The 20,253-nt window shown below is 41.9% G+C and overlaps 1 protein-coding gene across 6 annotated transcripts in view; it reads right to left on the bottom strand.

Annotated features, from left to right (window-relative positions):
* Positions 1 to 20,253, bottom strand: part of OSBPL5 (oxysterol binding protein like 5) — a 218,839-nt gene that overhangs the window by 133,499 nt on the left and 65,087 nt on the right. Inside the window, exon 2 of one of the 6 annotated variants that reach the window (XM_074954868.1) lies at positions 2,528 to 2,701. The exons of 4 other annotated variants lie outside the window; for them this stretch is intronic. The gene's annotated coding sequence lies outside the window, so the exon portion shown is untranslated. Of the gene's footprint in view, positions 1 to 2,527; positions 2,705 to 20,253 lie in introns of all 6 variants that reach the window. One more of the 6 variants, XM_074954869.1, reaches the window with a different exon arrangement.

The raw sequence follows: 20,253 nt of genomic DNA on the forward strand, positions 1-20,253 counted from the left end.
GCCCCTCCTCGCAGATACATGGTGCAGGACCCCTGAGCAGAGGGGGAAAGGGGACTGATACTTATACTGGAACCTCAATGGCCTCTGAAGTGGACAGTGATATTCCCAGGGTTTTTCCTGCAGGCTTTTTCTTTTCCTTTCTTCTGTTTCACCCCGTTTACTTACTGCGGGCTGTTCTGTGGTTTTGCAGGGGACCCCAAGAAGGGACGAGACTCCAGAGGCCTCAGCTGGAGGATGGAGCACCAGCCCTCTACAACACCTGCTAGGGTGGGGGATAACTGGACTCATGTGTGTGTTCCCTGTGTGGTTCCCAGAGGGGGCACTCTATCATGGACAGCTTTATGATGAGGTGCCCAAAGCACAATGAGGATTTCTCACAACTGCAGCCCCTGCTAGCACCCCTTGGGGCATCAGCTACTTTCATATGGGAAGGAATAGAGAAGTTTCCACACAGTGTTTCCGCACACTTCCCCTGGAGTGTCAGGAAACCCCTGTGGACCCTATGTGATGACATTAGGCAACAGAGGCTCTATTTAGTCTTGGAACTAGAAAGCCAGAGAGCACTACAGGGTCCTGTCTGTGTCCAGCAGCCTCAACAGAGAATTCCCTTTTATATTCATTCCAACAGATTTCTGTCACTTCTCTACCATGATGGACCCTACAGATAGGAGTACTGCACATGAAGGGACGTCTGGATTGGGAGTCAAAGTATACTACCACCAGCCAGCACCTCTGGTGGGTTCTCATCTTTTCACTCAGCCCTCGGGTTGCTTCAGCCCCTGCTGCTGGGTCCCTAGAAAGCCAAAACTCTTCCTGGGGCAGACCCCCCCACCCTCGACCTGTTTCTCCCGGAGAGGAGACTGGGTCTACTCTTTTTCCTTCTGCTGACCTAAGTTGCACCAAAGGTGAAGGAAGAAAAAAGGTTAAGGTGCTACTCATTGCAATATCACTCCTTAGACTAGTTGTCTTCTCCATCACACACTCACGACATCCTCAGCTTGTACAAGCCGTCTGTTGATGTGCAGAGGGTTAGCCATTATGCCATTCTAGGGCAACGACAACCCATACAGCAGCAAGAACTGCATCAGGTGACCATCAAGGCCACTGAAATCTACCAGTGCTCACCTGTTTAATGTTAAGCAAACGCGCAAGTGTTTACAGAATCAGGGCCATTGTCTCCCAGTCCCAAACCCGAGTTGCTGCGTGTGAGTTTATGAATCTTATAAAGATGGAGTGAGGAATGTAGTGATGTCAGAGCATGGAAATATGGGCCTACTGACATGTGAAAGGAAAGGGCTGGCAGGGTTTTTGGCCTTATCCACAGGGCCGGATTTACACCTTACACGCCCCTAGGCACAGCATCTTCAGCCCTGCCTGTAGATGACCTTCATGTTGCACACACTTTTAGAGAGGTAAGGCACCCCTAGAACACCAGCGCCCCTAGGCACGTGCCTACTTTGTCTAACTGGAAATCTGGCCCTGCTTATCCATGAAGAATTAGGCCTTGATCCTGCAGTGGATAAGGTGCACGTGGATGGCTGTGCCCGAGCAGAACCCCACTGGCTTTAATGGGGCTCCGCGCTGGTATAGCACTATACCCCACGTGCTCTGAGTTGCAGGATTGGGGCCCCGCAGCTCAAAACAATTCTTAAATCAATGCAGGATTTTACAGTTCAACTAAAAATACATGCAGCCATTTTCTGAATAACAACCAAGAAAATCCCATCCTGTACTATCCTGTATAGTTCTACCCAGAAACCTCACCTTGATGTAGATAGCTGAAGTGTTTTGATAGCACAAAGGAGAAATGTAAGGCCAGATCCTCAGCTGGTGTAGCTCCACCAATTTATACCACCGGGAGATCTGGCCCTTAGATAATAAGATGAGATAGATGCAGAAGTGGGTTTGTTTGTTTCAATTTGGCTTTCTCCACTCTATCCTTGACAGGCACACGAGAGACAGGTGGGAATTTTCAGTTCAGGGACATTGGCCCCACCACTCTCTGAAACCTTTCTGGAAGGTACAGAAGCATGGCTAGACCATAACTAAGTCACAAAAATACAAAAACAAGCAGTGACAGAGCTGAGACAAAGGGGCCCACCCACCACCTTCCCTTCCCACCTCAAGCCCGAGGAGCAAATGGGCTCAGGAGGCAGGACCCCATCCTTGTTATTCCCCGGAAGTAACAGCTGGGACAGCCCCCTCCTCACACACACAGGAACCCCATTTCTCAGGAAGGTGAGAGAAGCAGCTGGAGGAGATGCTTGGGGAAACTCAAGATCTTGATGGGAAATTCCAGAGTCAGCTGCATGAGTAGTGGGATGCTTTGCTGTTAGAAAGATGGGACGCCTGGTGGGTCCTGGGGAAACACTCTGTCTGTGTGTGTGTGTGTGTGTGTGTGTGCACGCGCAGGGGGTGCTTGAGAAGCTGCGTGCATGTGTGGTGAGATGGCTGGAGGATTCTGGGGCACCTTGCTGGGTTGGGTGTCTGGGAGATTATGGGGTTGAAGCAGGTTTTTTCTACTCACCTTCTGACCTGCCCGCTCTTTCCTGATGCCCACCTGCCACTCCCTGATGGCTGTAAGTCACCAAGTGGAGCAGTGGAACAGGAGGCAGAGAGGCATCTGGTTTTGCTCCTCAGCAGTGGTCCCAGGAATCCAGAGGAATCATTGCTGTGGAATCCCTGCTGACTTTCTTTAGCCCTGCTGGGTGCAAGAGAATCCACATGGGTTTCCAGGCACAAGTGTCACGCGAGATGATTTTCTTAAGTTCTGAGCTCCCACAGCTCCACTTTAACCAGTGGGTGCTATGGGTGCTCGACCTCTAGGAAAATCAGTTTCCAAGTAGTTATTGAGGATATTTGGGGTTTGTTGTTCTTCCTTCAGCATAACCAAAAACAAGCAGTTCCTTAGTCATGAGTTCGTGTGAAAAGGTGATGAATTTTTGGTTGGCTGAACGCAGAGGCATCTCTAGGAGTCCCCTGCCCGCCCTTAATCAGATCAATATATGTCAGCCCCTAGCAGCCTGCAGTCACTCTTACAAACAGTTTGGGAATGTTCTGCTGACCTAGGCAACCACAAGTCCTGTCTTTGTGACACATCTGGCCCTGGCTAGAGGTGATACAATGCTTTCTAATCTGAAAAGGAGAACCAGGGGAGCTTCATTAGCAAATGATGACACCCGCCTCAGCCGTCTCAGACATGATAAAATGAGAAGAAATCCTCCAGTGTTAGGTTTATGGAGAAATACAGCCATTGTTAGTTAGATGTGCTTCCTTTCCCATACAAAATGGTTCAGGGTTAAAACCAAAACTGAAACCAACTTCTGATTAGTCTGTACATGGGTGCAGTCTCCCTGGTTTATAACATTAGATTAGACTTCTGACTTTGAGTCAGTCAGTGGTGGTTTGCTTGGATCCAGTCCATACAGATTAAATCTTAACACTGATCTTGGTGACTCTTGTTGAAAGTCAATGTCTACATACAGAATATTATTATTACTATTAATTTTATTTCTTAGTTTGATTAGGGACTGTTTTGGTAGAGTACCATTGTACCAGCTTCTTTTATTCTACAAGGGATTTCTGCATTCCCCTGCCATATGCATGTTTACATCCGATGCTTTTCTTTATATGTTTTGTTATATTGTTTGCCATTCCAAAAATTAAGAAACAACTTGATCAAGGGCCTGATCCAAAGTCCTTCAAAGTAATCTTTTCATTGATTTAATTGAATCAAGCCCCCACCCCCAAAAAAGAACAGTGAAAATGACTAATGTTTACTAATATAAAATACTGATTTAGTGAAACATACAGAAGCACTGTGCATTTTTTGCTTATAAACTACTCAATCAGCACACTATATGGAAACGCATCTTCAAGTAGACTGACTTGACTGCAGGCCAGTGGGCCTTTTAGAAATTTAAGACAAGAAAAGAACTGAGTTTCAAACTTTGATTTATGCACCCCAATACGGTTCCTTTTCTTGTACTTCTAGACTGAATGCCAGTGAACACACTTTCAAAGGCACATTGACCACTGTAAGAAAAAGAGAATAGACACCACCATACAATGGTTCAAATTTGCTGATTCTTGAGCCCACACCCAGTTCAGTAACATCAGCAGTTTCAGGCCCAGTCCTGCACAGTCTTTCCTCATATGTGTAGTCTCACAGTACTCAATAGGACTACTTGCATCAATAAAGACTGTGTACACCAATAAGGGTTTGCAGGATTGGGCCCTTGAACCGCAAATCTTCAGTTAGTACAGTCTCAATGGTATATTTTTAGCTTTTAAAATAAGTGACTTTTCTAAATGCCTTTTGAAATACCACAAAGGCAAAAGTGACTCAGGCTTTGAATTTTTTTGGTGACCACAGCACCACACACACACAAACAAAAAGAATCTGAATTCAACCCTGCTTTTCTATTGATTGAGAAGGAAGCAGATTTGGACATAGCTGCTTTGCGCTGTAACCCTTGCCACATCTTACTGCTGCTTCCAAACTCTCCATTAACTGCACACATTCAGGACTCCACATTTTATAATGACAAAGGAACCAGCCGCTCAACAGTTAGCTGGACCTTCTTGTACTATTCTCATTCTTTAATCCAATGTTGGATTAAAAAAAAACAAAAACGACCAAACTTCATTGGGCTATTTTTAAAATTGCTTCTTGTAAGGACACTTACACTTTATAACCAGGGTCCCGTGTACCCTACCATTCCACCAAAAAGTTGTCTCAGATTTCACGCCTTTCTGCAGAACTGTGTTTCAGAAACTAAGCTTTCATTTTTCAAAAACATATGGGCCTTTATTGGCAATCGTTTGGGACAACCTGCATAACACAGTTGGTGACTTTGCTACTTGTGAATAACGCAGCCATTCTAGTCTCACGCTGATAATCATCACCATGAGTTCCATATCTAATCTATCAGATGACTCTGCAATTTATTATTATATATGATACCACTTTGGATTTGATATATAGCTTTGCACAGACAACTTGGGGTGCAATACTGACTCCACTGAAGTCAATGGGAGTTTTGGCATTGACTTCAGTGGAGCCAGAATTTCACCCTTGCAGTCCAGTTCCTCTGGATGGAAATCATTAATTATTAGGGGCCTGATTCTCCTCTCACATCAGTTTTACAACAGTCTACCTCCATTAGCTTCACTGGAGTTACTCCTGATTTTGCACCAGGGACAATGAGTTCAGAATCAGGACCAAGAAGTATTATAATACATTTCCAGCCACTGAGATTACTATTCATTGCACTGTGCTATGCCACCATGGACGTATAATAAAAATAATAATGAAAATAAGGATCAGTGAAAAGAAGCTGAATGCTACATATGGAAAACCTTGCTGCTTCATTTCTGAAGAAATAACACTGGTGAGAGCAGGCAGCCTGGAAATATGTCATCCTTTCATTATTATGCTAAACCTGGATGCTCAGGGCCCTACATGCTTCTAAAAATTAATTTCTTCCAAATATTACCTTTTCCTCACTTATCAATTAATATGGCCTTAGGAAGCAGGATATGCACAATAGTGAACCATACTTGCTGCTTGGCACAGAGTGCATCTTTGACTAGGCTTTGCAATGTACCGGTAAAGCTGTCTGTTAACAATTTAGCCTATGTTGAAAAAGGAAACTTTCTAAATCAGAGTGATCTCAATTGTCAGCTATAATAATAACATTAAAAACAGTGCCCATCCTATAACCACATCTGATACAACAACGGTAGCACAGCTCCACAACTGCAATTCTTAACGAGCACGATCATTCAGTTCTGTGCTAATTTATGTTGCCATGAACTATTTCATAACACTGACATTCTCCCCATTATGTATTAATGCACGCGACACATTTCCATTGCATTACATAGCCAATCTGTCAGAAGTGCCATATCCTACTAGCCTTCAAAGGTACTCCACAGCACATACACAGAGAAATACTGTAGTAACAGGATAAAGAAGTAATGATAATGACAGGTATATTGCGCAATTAGTGGAAAAGTATCAGACTAGAGAGGTGCAGGTTTGGTGATGCAAAGATAGATACCTAAGAGACTTCATGAAAAATGAGGCAATAACAGCCAGTATATCTTGCAGTTCTGAGAAACAAGGAGCCCTGCAGCCATGTAGGAGTGAAAGCAGAACTAGTGTGAAAATAACAAGAGTTATCAGACGGCAACAGATAAGGGTCAGAGCCCAGAAGGTGTATTAGACAATGATGGGGATGGATTCAAGAGAGTGGACAAAGTAGTTTCACCAACTTGTCTAAACACCTTGTTAAAGCTAATAAATCACTTATCTCTGGATTTCTCTGGCTTACTTACGGCCTGATCCCACAAACACTTTCTAACAGGCTTAGCGCTCACTACTGTGAGTGTGGTTGTAAAAACTAAGTCCTTTAGAATGTTTGCAGGATTGGACCTTTAGGCTCCAATTCAGAAGAGAATTTAAGCATCTGCGTAAATTAATTGCTTCTTAAAAGAAAGCATTTAAGCATACGTGCTTAAATCCCATTGACATCAATGGGACTTAGCATGTGTCTAAAGTTAAGCATGTCCTTAAGTGCTTTCCTCAATAGGCATGTTTTCCTGTATTGGAGCCTTCGTCAGGAAATATTGCTTCGTGAAACATGTGCTTCATTATAGTGAAATGCCCAAACGATGTACTAAATGTCATTTAATACATACTCTGGTCCTGCCTCAGTGCAGGGGGCTGGACTAGATGACCTCTCGCAGCCCCTTCCAGCCCTGCATTTCCGTGATTCTATTATTTATACTGAGAATGAATTCCTGCGGCCTGACTCTCCACTGCCTTGCACCTGGCCTAATTATTACCTCCACATAAAGTGGATGTAAAAATGATACCAAATCTGAAAAGCAATGTTTTACACTCACTTTTTGCTCACTCTACACAGGTGTAAATGACTTGGAAGTGGAGAATCAGGCTCATTTTTCTACTAAAGACAGACTACAAACAAAGTTTACCCATAGCCTTTATACAGATAAATCCTCAGGTGGTGAAACATACATTAAATACTAGAAAGCAAAAGCAAACTCCATGGAGAATCTAGGCTAGTACCACAATGTGAGACCTTGAATTACTGTAGCTTTATTTTCTTCGTTCAAAAGTGCTTCAGTGACTTAGAAGGCTAAATTCCATTTTCAAAACTGATGCAGGTTCTTAGAAGCCTAAACCTCATTGAAAATCAATGGGACTTAGGTGCCTTAGTGTTTAAATCACTTTTGAAAAATGGCACTTAGGCTCCTAGTATGCTGAAGGATTTTTGAAAATTGTACCCATAGGTCTTATATGCATGTCTATTTCCCATAACGAGAAAAAAAGTGGGCAAAAGCATTTTTGTTTCCTTTAATAAAAAAGTAAAACTAAGGCAACGTCTGACTTTCATTTGAGCTTCCATTTATGTAAAAGCCAATATGAACCACTGAATGACATTTGAACACGGCAGTGCTTACTCTGTCAACTTCAATCTGTTGCCATTGGACTCCAACAACTGGATAGGCTCCCTCTGGTGGCTAATTCAACACCAAATTCCTTGAAAAAATATAAACAAAATATAAATCCGGCCATGGACACAAATCTAGTGGACAGACTGTGGTAGAGATCAGTGAGAGTCCAAAACCCTTTACCTGTTAGCTGTTCTGCATAGGCAGATCCTGTACTTTTGTGGAATCCCTTGCCCAATTTTAGACTCAGACCTATTGTATGGTTCTGAAATGTTTAGTTAATTACTTTACGTTTTTGTGCAATTCTGGGCTTCTGGATTCTGACAAGAAACAGAACCTCAATGGGTGAAATACTTCAAAAAAGCCTATTTTGCTATGGTTTTTTAATCCATATTTGGCAGACTCCAGATAATCACCTAAGCATCCAGACTTTGAGGTACTTACCCAAACCCTTTTGAGGTTTACCCTTCAATATCCAAGACCTTATGTCTTTGAAGCCAACAAAGTGTGTGTCAGTTATTCAGATGCCTCCTAACATGATACTGATATTTATGTACATTTTAGAGTTTTTAAAAGGTGGGTACTTAACAGACTACATTAATAGTTTGTTCTGTGGTCAAGGTTTTCAATCCAGCCCATATTTGACCTGACGAATGGAACAGGCATTCATGTTACACTGTTCTGCTTCTGAAATATAATGCTTAAAGATCAAACCATTTACTGATCAATCTATAAGAGGCTGAACTATTGTTATTAAAACAGAAAGCCAGGAACTCCCATAAAAGCAAACAGTCTTCTCTCTCCTAACACCCTTGTTTTCCATCAAGCTATATGCTTTTTTAGACAGACAAAAGCTGTGTAGAATATTTTAAAATGATGTCAGCACCACAACAGACCAAATGCTAGATCTCTGGTGCACCCGGCAGTGAGTAATCAAAGCCAGACACTCCTTAGTTTGTTTACTATTAAACAAAGCCTATGGCTTTAATATATTTTCAGATCCACAATGCTTTTCTCTAAAAAAAAAATACCACCGACAAAAATAATCCATTATAGATAGGTATTATACAGATTATAATGGAAAGTAATTCAATAATGGGACCATGCTTGAAGGAAGGTCATTGGTGAAAGCTAAAAACCATGATAGCGTCCCTTTTAAGTAGTCATTGCTGGAAAAAAGCCCACCAGGTATCTGTGGCACCAGGCACTGACCTGAATGGAACTACGCCTATCTACATCAACTTAGGATCTGTCCCTTTGTGTTTAGTAATGAACAAGGGCTGTTTAAGAGAAGACCGATGTTCTATCCTGTCCATGGAGGTTTATACACTGTCTGTTGCTATAGACAGACAGATATCGTCTGAGGGAGTATTTGTTTGGGTTTCTAATTCTAAACCAAACAGTCAGTTCTTTAAAATAGAGAGCATTTTCCACAAAACATACTGTTTTAAAAAAAATGCAACATAGTGTGTATTACAAAGAATTATGCTCTAAAGACATGCCTGCTATGAACTCTTCTGCCAAGGAAACCTTCCTCTGAGTCTGAGAAAATGATGTTAGAGATACCAGAGATGCTGTCAAGCCATTGAACTGGCTCTGCTAGTGGTCCAGTGGGACTGCCGTTGAGGAGCAACAATTGACTGCACAGCGTGGTGAAGGTAGGTTGATTATACAGAGGGCCAGGCTGGCTCTTGGATTATTTACTCTTGTGTTAAACAGAAGAAATACATGAATTAATATGAAGGTGGAAGCTCGGTTGGAATTCTATAGCTAGGTGGCAGCTGCGGGGATAAGGCAAGGAACACAGCATTGCTTTTTGAATCACTTTGTTGCGAGTGGTGTACTTTTGCAGCTATGAGCAGAGCAAGCCCGAGTATGGTATTTTTAGATATGCTATTGTAATATATGCCTGCTCTTGCCTTGGCATTGTGCAAGAGTGGGCAGATTTTTAATAGTGAGAACCAAATGCATTCGCTCGAGGCTCGTCATCTTGCCAAACAGCTTGGGAGATCTCGCTCATGAAAAAGAAGAAAATCTTCCAAGTTTTCATCAGCAGCCAAAGCTGGGAGAACAGCAGCTGGTCTGAACCAAGGAAGCAGCCCACCTTGATTCAAGTGGTAGAGAAAGCTTTAGGGAGGCTCAAAGCCAAAGTTCCAAACTCTCTGCAGGCTTCCCAGTGTGTTAGGGAATTAAACGAGGCTTCTGAACTGCATACCTGTATTACAAACAGATACACAATGGCTGCTAATTGTCCACAAAGCAGTCTACTAGTCTGCATGTGTTGAGGTGGGTTCCATTCAAAACAATACTTCAGTTCCACATTAGTGATACTAAGAAGACAAAGAAAAGATAAAAAGTGTTCAGTGTCCAATCTTTTTCTTTTTTTTTTTCTTCAGGAGAAGGACTGAAAGCAATATTCCAAGTGAGCTTCCAAAGTATTAAAGTCAATTGAAGATGCCCTACTAAGCCCTCCTTCACACGAGAAACTCCACAGTCATTTCCAAATTATATGAAATATATGTAGGTACAAGGAGGCTTAAGCCATGATCCAAAGCAATGTGGCAGTTAAACCTATCAAAAGAACAGACAGTAAGTTGCTTTACTTTTCCAGTAGGGTTATCGTATAGAGAGATCTAAGACCGTTAGTCTACAGCCCTGCCAATACTTGACTCATTTCACTGAAGTGTCAGGAATACCATGAGTTTTTATTACATTACCCAACTCCCAACTAAGCTATGCAAGATTTTTATTGTGATAATAAATACTGCCAACTTCCTCTCTCACCCCGAACCATCTGTGCTCAGTATACTTCCTTCAGAACCAGAATATACAGTTCCTCCTTCTGGCATAGTTCTTGATGGTTCACCCAAGGCTGGGTGACTCAAAGATCAATAGATAGCAAACATCTGAATGCATTTTTGGTAGCCTATTTTGGTAGTAGTACTGTCAGGTAGTAGAAATATTGCTTCAAGGTATTGGTCCGTATCTCCAAGGCACTCCTGGCCTGGCCCCAGGATATCTAAAAGATTGCCTAACCCTCTGTGGTGAAATCTGTGGCTGATAACTCTGTTTCTCTAGCAGAAGAGAACTTTCCACAATGAGGGTAAATTTGTCTGTGCAGGAGACAGCAGTTTCTCAGGGGCCAGTCCAAGACAGTGGGGAAAAAACTCCCACAAGAACGAAAAAAAAAAATCCTTACCAACTAAAACTGCACACACACTTCTTCCCTTGAGACTGGGATGGGAGAGACAACAGATGACAGATGATAGTCACAATCCTTAATGCACTACTGGAAGGCACTCAGCCACTATGGTGATGAGTGTGGAATAAGAATCTGCAAAGAACAGAATAGAATAAAACTACCTGGAAATGGCCCTGATTCCCAGAGCCAATGGCTGAGTTTTACCTTTCACCCAAAAGCGCCACATTGCACAAGTCTAGCTGACTTCAGACTTTGGGTCTGAGGATTCTTTTAATATCTCATAGGATGACACACGTTCTTTTGAATTTGTTCTCCTGTTGATTTGGGGCAGTGAGTAAGGCAGGGAAACTCCCCTTTCAAAGGGGTTCCCCCATCTTCTGACTGAAGTTTTTTTTGCTGGGGGGGGGGGGCCAGTAAAGGAAGAAGAGGAGTATCTGACACACTAACGTAGTACCCTTTCCAAAGGGCTGGAAGGATAGCCTTGTGGTTGAGTCATTGGCTTAGTCCTCAGGAATCCTAGATTCAATTCCTAGTTCTATCAGTCTTTGATTTCCTTCACTTGTAAAATAGGGAAAAATAATCTTTCCTCCCACTCTTTATCTGATTTGGGTAATGCAAATTGTAAGCTCTCTGGGGCAGGAACTTTTATTATGTGTATGTACAGCAGCTAGCAGCATAGGGCCCCAATTTTGGTTGAAGCCTCCATGTGCTATTGTAACAGTATTAATACTAAAATAATCTTTAATATAGATTATTGTTATTATGAGATCTTCATCAACCCTCAGTGCTGGAGTTTCTTGCTCAAAGTAAATTAGTCTAGAGGCATAAGGAAGACAAACAGGATTTGACCCTTAGGGTGGGAGTTTCTAAGAACTGGATGCTCAAATCCCTTAGGTGGTTTTGGGAACTGGGCATCCAGTTCCTTTAGGCAGCTTTGAAAACACCACTCTTGGCTTTCATGGTCCAAAAGGCATGGGACATGACCTTCAGGCTAGCAAACATCAGTTGTCCAGGTGCTATTTAGATGTATTGTGAAAAATCAAATAAACTCATTGGAAACAGTGAGAATAGGAACTCCTGAAAGCACATCCGCCCCTTTGTAGTTGTAAGTACAAGTTTTCACTTAAAAACACCACTAGTTGTTCTTCACCACACAATGACCTCTCTCTTCTAACTCAGGATAAGAATCAGATTGACTGTCATCTAAATGTTAAAAGAAAAGGAGTACTTGTGGCACCTTAGAGACTAACAAATTTATTTGAGCATAAGCTTTGCTCAAATAAATTTGTTAGTCTCTAAGGTGCCACAAATACTCCTTTTCTTTTTGTGAATACAGACTAACACGGCTGCTACTCTGAAACCCATCTAAATGTTAGCTTCTTGAAACCCCTCATTTCCAGCTTTAAATAACTACTGTATACTACCCAGCATAAAAAAATCATTCCAAAGATCTTTCTTCTAGGCCCACTTAAAACTCTCAAAGTCCTGACTCAAATCTTTAAGGCTCAGGATTCAAAATCTGATTCCTGGAGGATTAAATCCTGACTTAACTTAGTTTTATTCACCTATTTGGTTCCTCAGAATGTCTGCCTGTAGGATAATTTTGTGCAAGTTCCTCAGGAGAGTACTTTGTTCACAGTCTCTTTTCTGCCATCATATTCTGAAGCTCAAGAAGCTGCAGCAGGTGAAATAAGTAAACTTGGAAAGACGATCAATAACAAACAAGCCCACTCCTTTTATGAAAAGCGTTAAAGTCACTAGAGATGATGAGATGGGAAGATTTTGTTCAATCAAAAACTGATCCACAATGATGTACTCGCAGGATTGCTTTTCACCCTATGTCCCAACAAAGTAATATAGATCTGTGAGGTTGATCTTGCTCATTTTTCTGAGGTTCAATCTAGGTCAGGCCTTCTCAGTGGCAGGCTGTCCTCAGTGAAACTCCTTTCCGTGAGTGGATGATTGGATTCCCTTGTGTCGCTATTTTAAGAACTGAAGTCCTAGTATGAGTCATTTTGTTCCAGACCATTTATCTTCTCTTGTTTCTGCCTATTCTGCACAGATGGGAAAGGGCGGAGACAGTTGATGTTGAGAACCCTGTAACTCAGCCACTGAACCTGGTTTATGATTCTTTATTTTATGTACGGCATCTGGTGCCTTTTTGGTGACAGATGCTCGGTAAATAATTGACATAAACTCACAGAATATGGAAGACTGGAAAGCTAAAGCAACTGCTGCCAGTGAAAGCAGAGACCATTCCCATCGGCACATAAATCTAGCAGAAAATGAGGAAAGAATGAAGTCCTCGATACTTTGATGAAAAACATGATAAAAGAAGAAGAGGCCAGTGATTTGTGAAATGTTGATCAGAATAACATACTGGCCACGATGGTGAGTTAACGTACCACCTGAGTTCATAACCTGTCATAAGACACAAATGGCAATAAGTTAGGGGTCATCTGCTGAAAAGGACCTGGATGGAGCTAGGCTGTTCTCAGTGGTGGCAGACAACAGAACAAGAAGCAAGGGTCTCAAGTTGCAGTGGGGGAGGTCTAGGTTGGATTTTAGGAAAAACTATTTCACTAGGAGGGTGGTGAAGCACTGGAATGGGTTACCTAGGGAGGTGGTGGAATTGCCATTCTTAGAGGTTTTTAAGGCCCGGCTTGACAAAGCCCTGGCTGGGATGATTTAGTTGGGGTTGGTCCTGCTTTGAGCAGGGGGTTGGACTAGATGACCTCCTGAGGTCTCTTCCAGCCCTAATATTCTATGATTCTACGATCAGAACAGCCCACCTAACAAATGCCACAGTGCAGTGAGGATGTGCATGGCGGGGGCAGGGCAAGTTAACTGAATATTTTCCAAACTAAAAAAAAAAAAGTATAAATTCAGAAAGTCTAAGTTTTGAGCAAAATATCAAGCTGGTTCTGATTTTTATCTCAACTACTTTGCTCACACCCAATGTATACTGAGTAACCAACAGAAATTACAAATGGAGAAAACCTATTAGATCATCTCATCCACCCTCTACCAGAGTAACATGGTTCTTTGGAGTATATTTTTTTGTGCTTTGTGCGGTCTAGTTTTAAGCATGCCATGTACTGGGGATTCTATCAATGCCTTTGAAAGAGAATTCTTCAACCTTACACATCTCTCTGTTAGGAAGTTCTTCCTGAAATTCAGCCTACAGATTCCTTTTCTTAATTTCATCTTATTATTTCTAGGCATCACCTTAAATAATTCTCTCCATCCTTGGTGTTTACACCCATCATATATTTGCAAGTCACTGATATATTTAATGAATTATTTAACAACATTTGAACCACCACTCATAAAAATAAGCAGACTTGATGTTTAGTCTAATTTGACATATCATTGAAACTGGTGATTTCAAAACACAGGAGCCAGTTCCCACTCCCACTGAAGTCAATGGCAAAACTCTAATTGACTTTAAAAAGAGCATGATCCAGCACAAGGTAATCAAATGTGAGTGACCATGTGTATTTTAATACACAATGATACCCACTCACTGTAAGACAGGAAATTATCCTATTTTTGCAATGCAGTATTGCGGTGAGCAGACTTTACCACAAGACAAATACTCTCATTTTAAAGTCAGCAAAGCCTTACTCACACAAGTAGCCACTTTGAAGTTAACAAAGCTACTCATTTGAGCAATGGTTTGCGGCACTTGGCTTCTGCTTTGTACTCCTTCACATGCCATTATAGCTTTGTATAAAACTGATTTAAAAATAAAGAACAGAATGTATAGATAAATTCCTGTTTGTCAGAAAAAAATATACCGAAGGGAAGAGCTGTGTGGTATTTTAGAATTGTCTGCAACAAGCTAAAAATATACAAGAATAAGACTGTTTACCATTATGGTTATACACATATACAGTGTAATAAAATGCAAAATACTGGGTCGAGGGTCAAGTGTCATAATTTTTCTTTTCTTATGGAGAAATATTCTTGCAATGCTACAGAACATTCATCAGTAAAGTACAGTAAAAAGAGGGGTATGTTTTAGCTTATTAACATGTACTAAAATAAATTGTGACATACTAGAGGTAAACAACAGACAAACCTTGACTGAAAAAATCCGGTTCACAGGCAACAGTACAGTTACTCTAGCAACCCATATGAGATAGGAAATTACCCTGTCGTGAGCCACTGTAGATGGAGGTGAACTATTGAGGAATAATGGAAATCCAGGCTGGAAATATTCAAATTCTTAGTGCTCCCATTAGCTGCTGCATCCTGGCTGGTAGTGAAAAACTCACTGATGTGGACTGGCATAGGGAGTGAAGCTAAAGTGTTTATTATCCCATCTCCTTTACTGTTTAGCTCCAGCTGACACCTCATTTGCCTTTTACTTTTCAGTCATGGGAGTTGGAGCTGCTCAGCACCTCTCAGGATTTAGTCCCTAATCCCAATTGTTGGTATTATGAAGCATAGGGTGTCAATGAAAGGTTTTTGCATTAGTTTCATAGGAATTAGGTTCAAAGAATAAAACCAATTAAGTCTATGAATAATGCTGGCTGTACGCTCTCCACAGAGAGAGCTACAACTTTATGATCCTAACTTCTGCCAGCTCAAACAGCATGCTCCTCTTAATACCCTCGTCTCCCTCTGGAATTGTTATCAACAACACTCTAGTTACTGAGCTAGCAAAGGCTCCTCTTTGATCCTGAGACATCTGTGAGCTTCCCTGAATATCCGGTCCACAGCAAATCCACCATAAGGAAGCTTTCAAGATGAAAAAAAGGGCTTCCCTCCTCCTCTCCCACCTCACCTCACCTCATTGTCCTTAGATGACATTCACACAAATCAGGACTCTAACTTCAAAGTCACATATCTTCCTGGCGTTTTACTGAGTCAGCGCACCAAGTTTGCTTTGTGAATGTGGAGTATTCACAAACAGGAATAACTTTGCTTGTAGAAAAAGACCAAAATGTATGACTTAGTCTAATGCCATGGCAGCTGACTAACTTGGGCCTTTCTGTTAAAGCAAATCTGGTAATAATTATAAGCCATTTCCACACAGGACACAGTGTAAACTCAAATATCATGTTTATTTGTCTAGTCTTAAGAGCTGAGCTTCAACCGTCTTAATTTACTCTCATCACAGGACTTAGACCTTCCTCAGAGCCAAGGCTGGAAATGTATTTAAAGGCAACTGGGAAGTAAGAGACTGTCGGGGTGAACATATCTCAGCATCTTTGCAAATGATCAACAGACAGAACTTCAGCTAGTATAAGTTGTTGCTATGACAACATATGCCAGCTGAGGATATGCCTTTCCGTCTCTTTCCCAACAGCATTTAAATACACACAGCTAAACTAATAACACGGGGCCAGATTGTCAGCTGATGTAAACTGGCATAACTTCATTGAAGTCAATGTTGATTTACACCAGAAGATCTGAAGAATGCTTGGCTGACACTGGTTGAATATGTCCTGTGATTCCACAAAAAACACATAGAAAAACCAAAGATTTCGTAAAATGGGACAGATTATGATAACCTCATTCACATTCTCCTGAGTAGTCCCATTGATATCAAGGAGACTATATGATGAGTAAGATACTACTCAATGTGAGCAAGGGTGACAAAATCTGCCTTTATTTCTTCATTTAAGAAAGAGGAACTGTTCCATGAGATGAATCTAACAGCATGTGGGGAGTGGATACACATATTAACTCTGCTTTCCTCTTTAAAAAGACAGTAATTCTTAAAAGGATAGATAAAAAGGAAAATAGATCCCATGCAGCATACCTTGAACAGAGTAAAAAGAAAAGGAGTACTTGTGGCACCTTAGAGACTAACCAATTTATTTGAGCATAAGCTTTCGTGAGCTACAGCTCACTTCATCGGATGCATACTGTGGAAAGTATAGAAGATCTTATTATATACACACAAAAAGCATGAAAAAATACCTCCTCCCACCCCACTCTCCTGCTGGTAATAGCTTATCTAAAGTGATCACTCTCCTTACAATGTGTATGATAATCAAGTTGGGCCATTTCCAGCACAAATCCAGGTGTTCTCACCCCCCCCCACACACACACACACAAACTCACTCTCCTGCTGGTAATAGCTTATCCAAAGTGACCACTCTCCTTACAATGTGTATGATAATCAAGGTGGGCCATTTCCAGCACAAATCCAGGGTTTAACAAGAACATCTGGGGGGGGGGGGAGGAAAAAACAAGGGGAAATAGGCTACCTTGCATAATGACTAAGCCACTCCCAGTCTCTATTCAAGCCTAAGTTAATTGTATCCAATTTGCAAATGAATTCCAATTCAGCAGTTTCTTGCTGGAGTCTGGATTTGAAGTTTTTTTGTTGTAAAATAGTGACTTTCATGTCTGTAATCATGTGACCAGAGAGATTGAAGTGTTCTCTGACTGGTTTATGAATGTTATAATTCTTGACATCTGATTTGTGTCCATTTACTCTTTTACATAGAGACTGTCCAGTTTGACCAATGTACATGGCAGAGGGGCATTGCTGGCACATGATGGCATATATCACATTGGTGATGTGCAGGTGAACGAGCCTCTGATAGTGTGGCTGATGTTATTAGGCCCTGTGATGGTGTCCCCTGAATAGATATGTGGGCACAGTTGGCAACGGGCTTTGTTGCAAGGATAGGTTCCTGGGTTAGTGGTTCTGTTGTGTGGTATGTGGTTGCTGATGAGTATTTGTTTCAGGTTGGGGGGCTGTCTGTAGGCAAGGACTGGCCTGTCTCCCAAGATTTGTGAGAGTGTTGGGTCATCCTTCAGGATAGGTTGTAGATCCTTAATAATGCGTTGGAGGGGTTTTAGTTGGGGGCTGAAGGTGATGGCTAGTGGCGTTCTGTTATTTTCTTTGTTAGGCCTGTCCTGTAGTAGGTGACTTCTGGGAACTCTTCTGGCTCTATCAATCTGTTTCTTCACTTCTGCAAGTGGGTATTGTAGTTGTAAGAATGCTTGATAGAGATCTTGTAGGTGTCTGTCTCATGCTTTTTGTGTGTATATAATAAGATCTTCTATACTTTCCACAGTATGCATCCGATGAAGTGAGCTGTAGCTCATGAAAGCTTATGCTCAAATAAATTGGTTAGTCTCTAAGGTGCCACAAGTACTCCTTTTCTTTTTGCGAATACAGACTAACACGGCTGTTACTCTGAAACTTGAACAGAGTGTAAGATGCAAACAGTTTTTAAAATACATAAAGAATAAAACCAGTGGGTCCTCTGCTTTTACACTTTTTCATGTGTTTTGTAACACACAAGTTATATATAGTAGATAGCCATATAGATAAAATCCATGATGGTGTGGCATAAAAATGATCATTTAGTGACTCAGTATGTTATATCAGCTAGTCTCAGATGCCTAAACTATTCTGTTTTCTTCACATCAACCAAGAGGCCACTTCCCTTCCTAAATGACCATCTCACTCACCATATACATTCCCTGGGACTATTTATATTCAGATAGCATAACAATTATTAAATGTAAATGTCCACAGCAAGTTTCATAGGAACTCCAGAGAGAGAAAGATGATTCTTAAAATGATACGGGCCATCAGTTTGAGGACAAAACAACATATTTTTTCACAGGTAATATTCAAATCTAAATATATATAATATACATTAAACATCGGAATGAAGTGAACTCCTGCAACACTCACTCTCTGATTCTTTTTCTCAACATCATAGCATTGACAGTTCCACCAATAGCACACATTGGCAAATAGCACAGTAAATGCTTAAAGCAAGTAGGAAACATTTCCCTCCTGTTTCTTCTCTCTCAGCCTCATCTCATCTCCATCCACTGTTGGCTTATCTTCACCAGGGCATCTTACGTTCAAACATGACAGGGAGGAGTCTACCTAGCTGATGCGATGCTCACCATGACTTTGTGGTCGGCATGGACAACAATAAATCATGTTCAGCATGACGTCAGCTAGCCAGAGAGGCACTGCGGTCTTGTGACTAATGTACTGGATTGGGAGTAAAGAAACTTCCACTTCTATTCCTGACTCTGCCACTAATCTGCTGTGTGACCTTGGGCAAGTAACTTCACCTCTGCAAGGTCTTTGGGACAGGAACTTTCTCTTAATATATGTGTATGTATAGCACGTAGCACAGTATGGCTCTGGTCTCAGTCAAGGCCTCTAAACTCTACCATCATCTAAATAATAGTTGTGGGTTAAACTCTATTAAGACCAGGGGTTAACCATGACTAGCTGACAATGAGGATTCTTATCTATGATGACCCATCCATTGTGGGCTGGCTAATTATTCCTCACCATCATTTTTTATACACAGTGAGTTTTCCTAGACAAGCTAAAAGGGAGTCTCCCCAGCTTTTTATTTCCCATCTCCTCTCCCCTCTAGCTTCTTTCCTCCTGTCTGAAATCATGACACACCAAGAGACATTACAGGAGCTCCTCCTTCAGTCCGCCTGCCCGTTGCTCCCCTTCCGTGCCCCAGCATCTCACATTGCTTTGTGCAACAATAAGAAAAAAATGAATCTGCTCAGTCTAGGAGAATGAGAGGAGTGAACTGGAGAGGGATTGCGAACACTATCAGCACAGTAAAAGGAGGAAGAGGCAGCGGTGGTGGGTCAGATGGCAGCACCAAGAATTCTCCTACACCTAGAGGAATATCAGCATCAAGAAAACATATCCAGGAAGGCAGCATTCAGTTCAAAATCTCGCCTCACTTTTCTTATCTGGCTTTCTGTTCCATAGAACCTGACCCAGAACTCACAACAGAAGCATGGGTAAGAGGAAAGCACTGTGCTTCCAGCACAGCTGTGAGACCACAAGAAGAAACATAGGAAAAACGTAACACCCACATTCTGCAGGCCAGACTTTGATAAACCCTTAATGTGAAAACACTCTCTGACAGGAGCAGTCTCAGACCGGAACAAATACATAATCCCATGTGCATATATCCTGGGAATATATACACAGGGATCAATTTTGAGTGCAGCTGAAGTTCAGGAGCCAGATTCAGGCATTAGCCAAAGGCCAATTCAGTCCCAGTCTTGATGGTGCTCCACACCAAAGGTTCCCAACATTTTCCCCAAGGGCCCCTTTGGCATCTTACTAAATGTCCTGTACCTCTGTCACCTTGGCTCAAGGGACAGACCCCCACATAACCCACGGTGGACCCTCAGGAGTCCCGGCACCCTACTTTGAGAACCACTACTCTAAACTATGGCCCAGCTGCGACATTTTCCATGGGACTGCCCATCAGCCAGGGACTACTGGATGCAACATACTCCAGCCATGGCCTCTCACAGTATGTGCTGTGCTTCTTTCCAATGCACCTCCTAGGAACATAATCTGAGAGGGGGTGCCGTACTGCGGGCTACACTGTTTAAAACAGCCTTTGCACCACCAGAGTGACACATAGGGGCCAAAGCAGGGCTCAGGTTTGAGACCACTCTCTCTCTAGGCAGGTGACAGTTGTTTGTGGAGGCTTCAGATACAAATCTAACAGTTAGGGGTGTGCTCAAACCACAGCCTGAGAGCGAAACATCCCCAACGTTTGTGGTGCTCGAGCTGCTGGTCCAAA

Source organism: Natator depressus, chromosome 6 (assembly GCF_965152275.1).
Source record: "Natator depressus isolate rNatDep1 chromosome 6, rNatDep2.hap1, whole genome shotgun sequence".
NCBI classification, from domain to species: Eukaryota; Metazoa; Chordata; order Testudines; family Cheloniidae; genus Natator; species Natator depressus.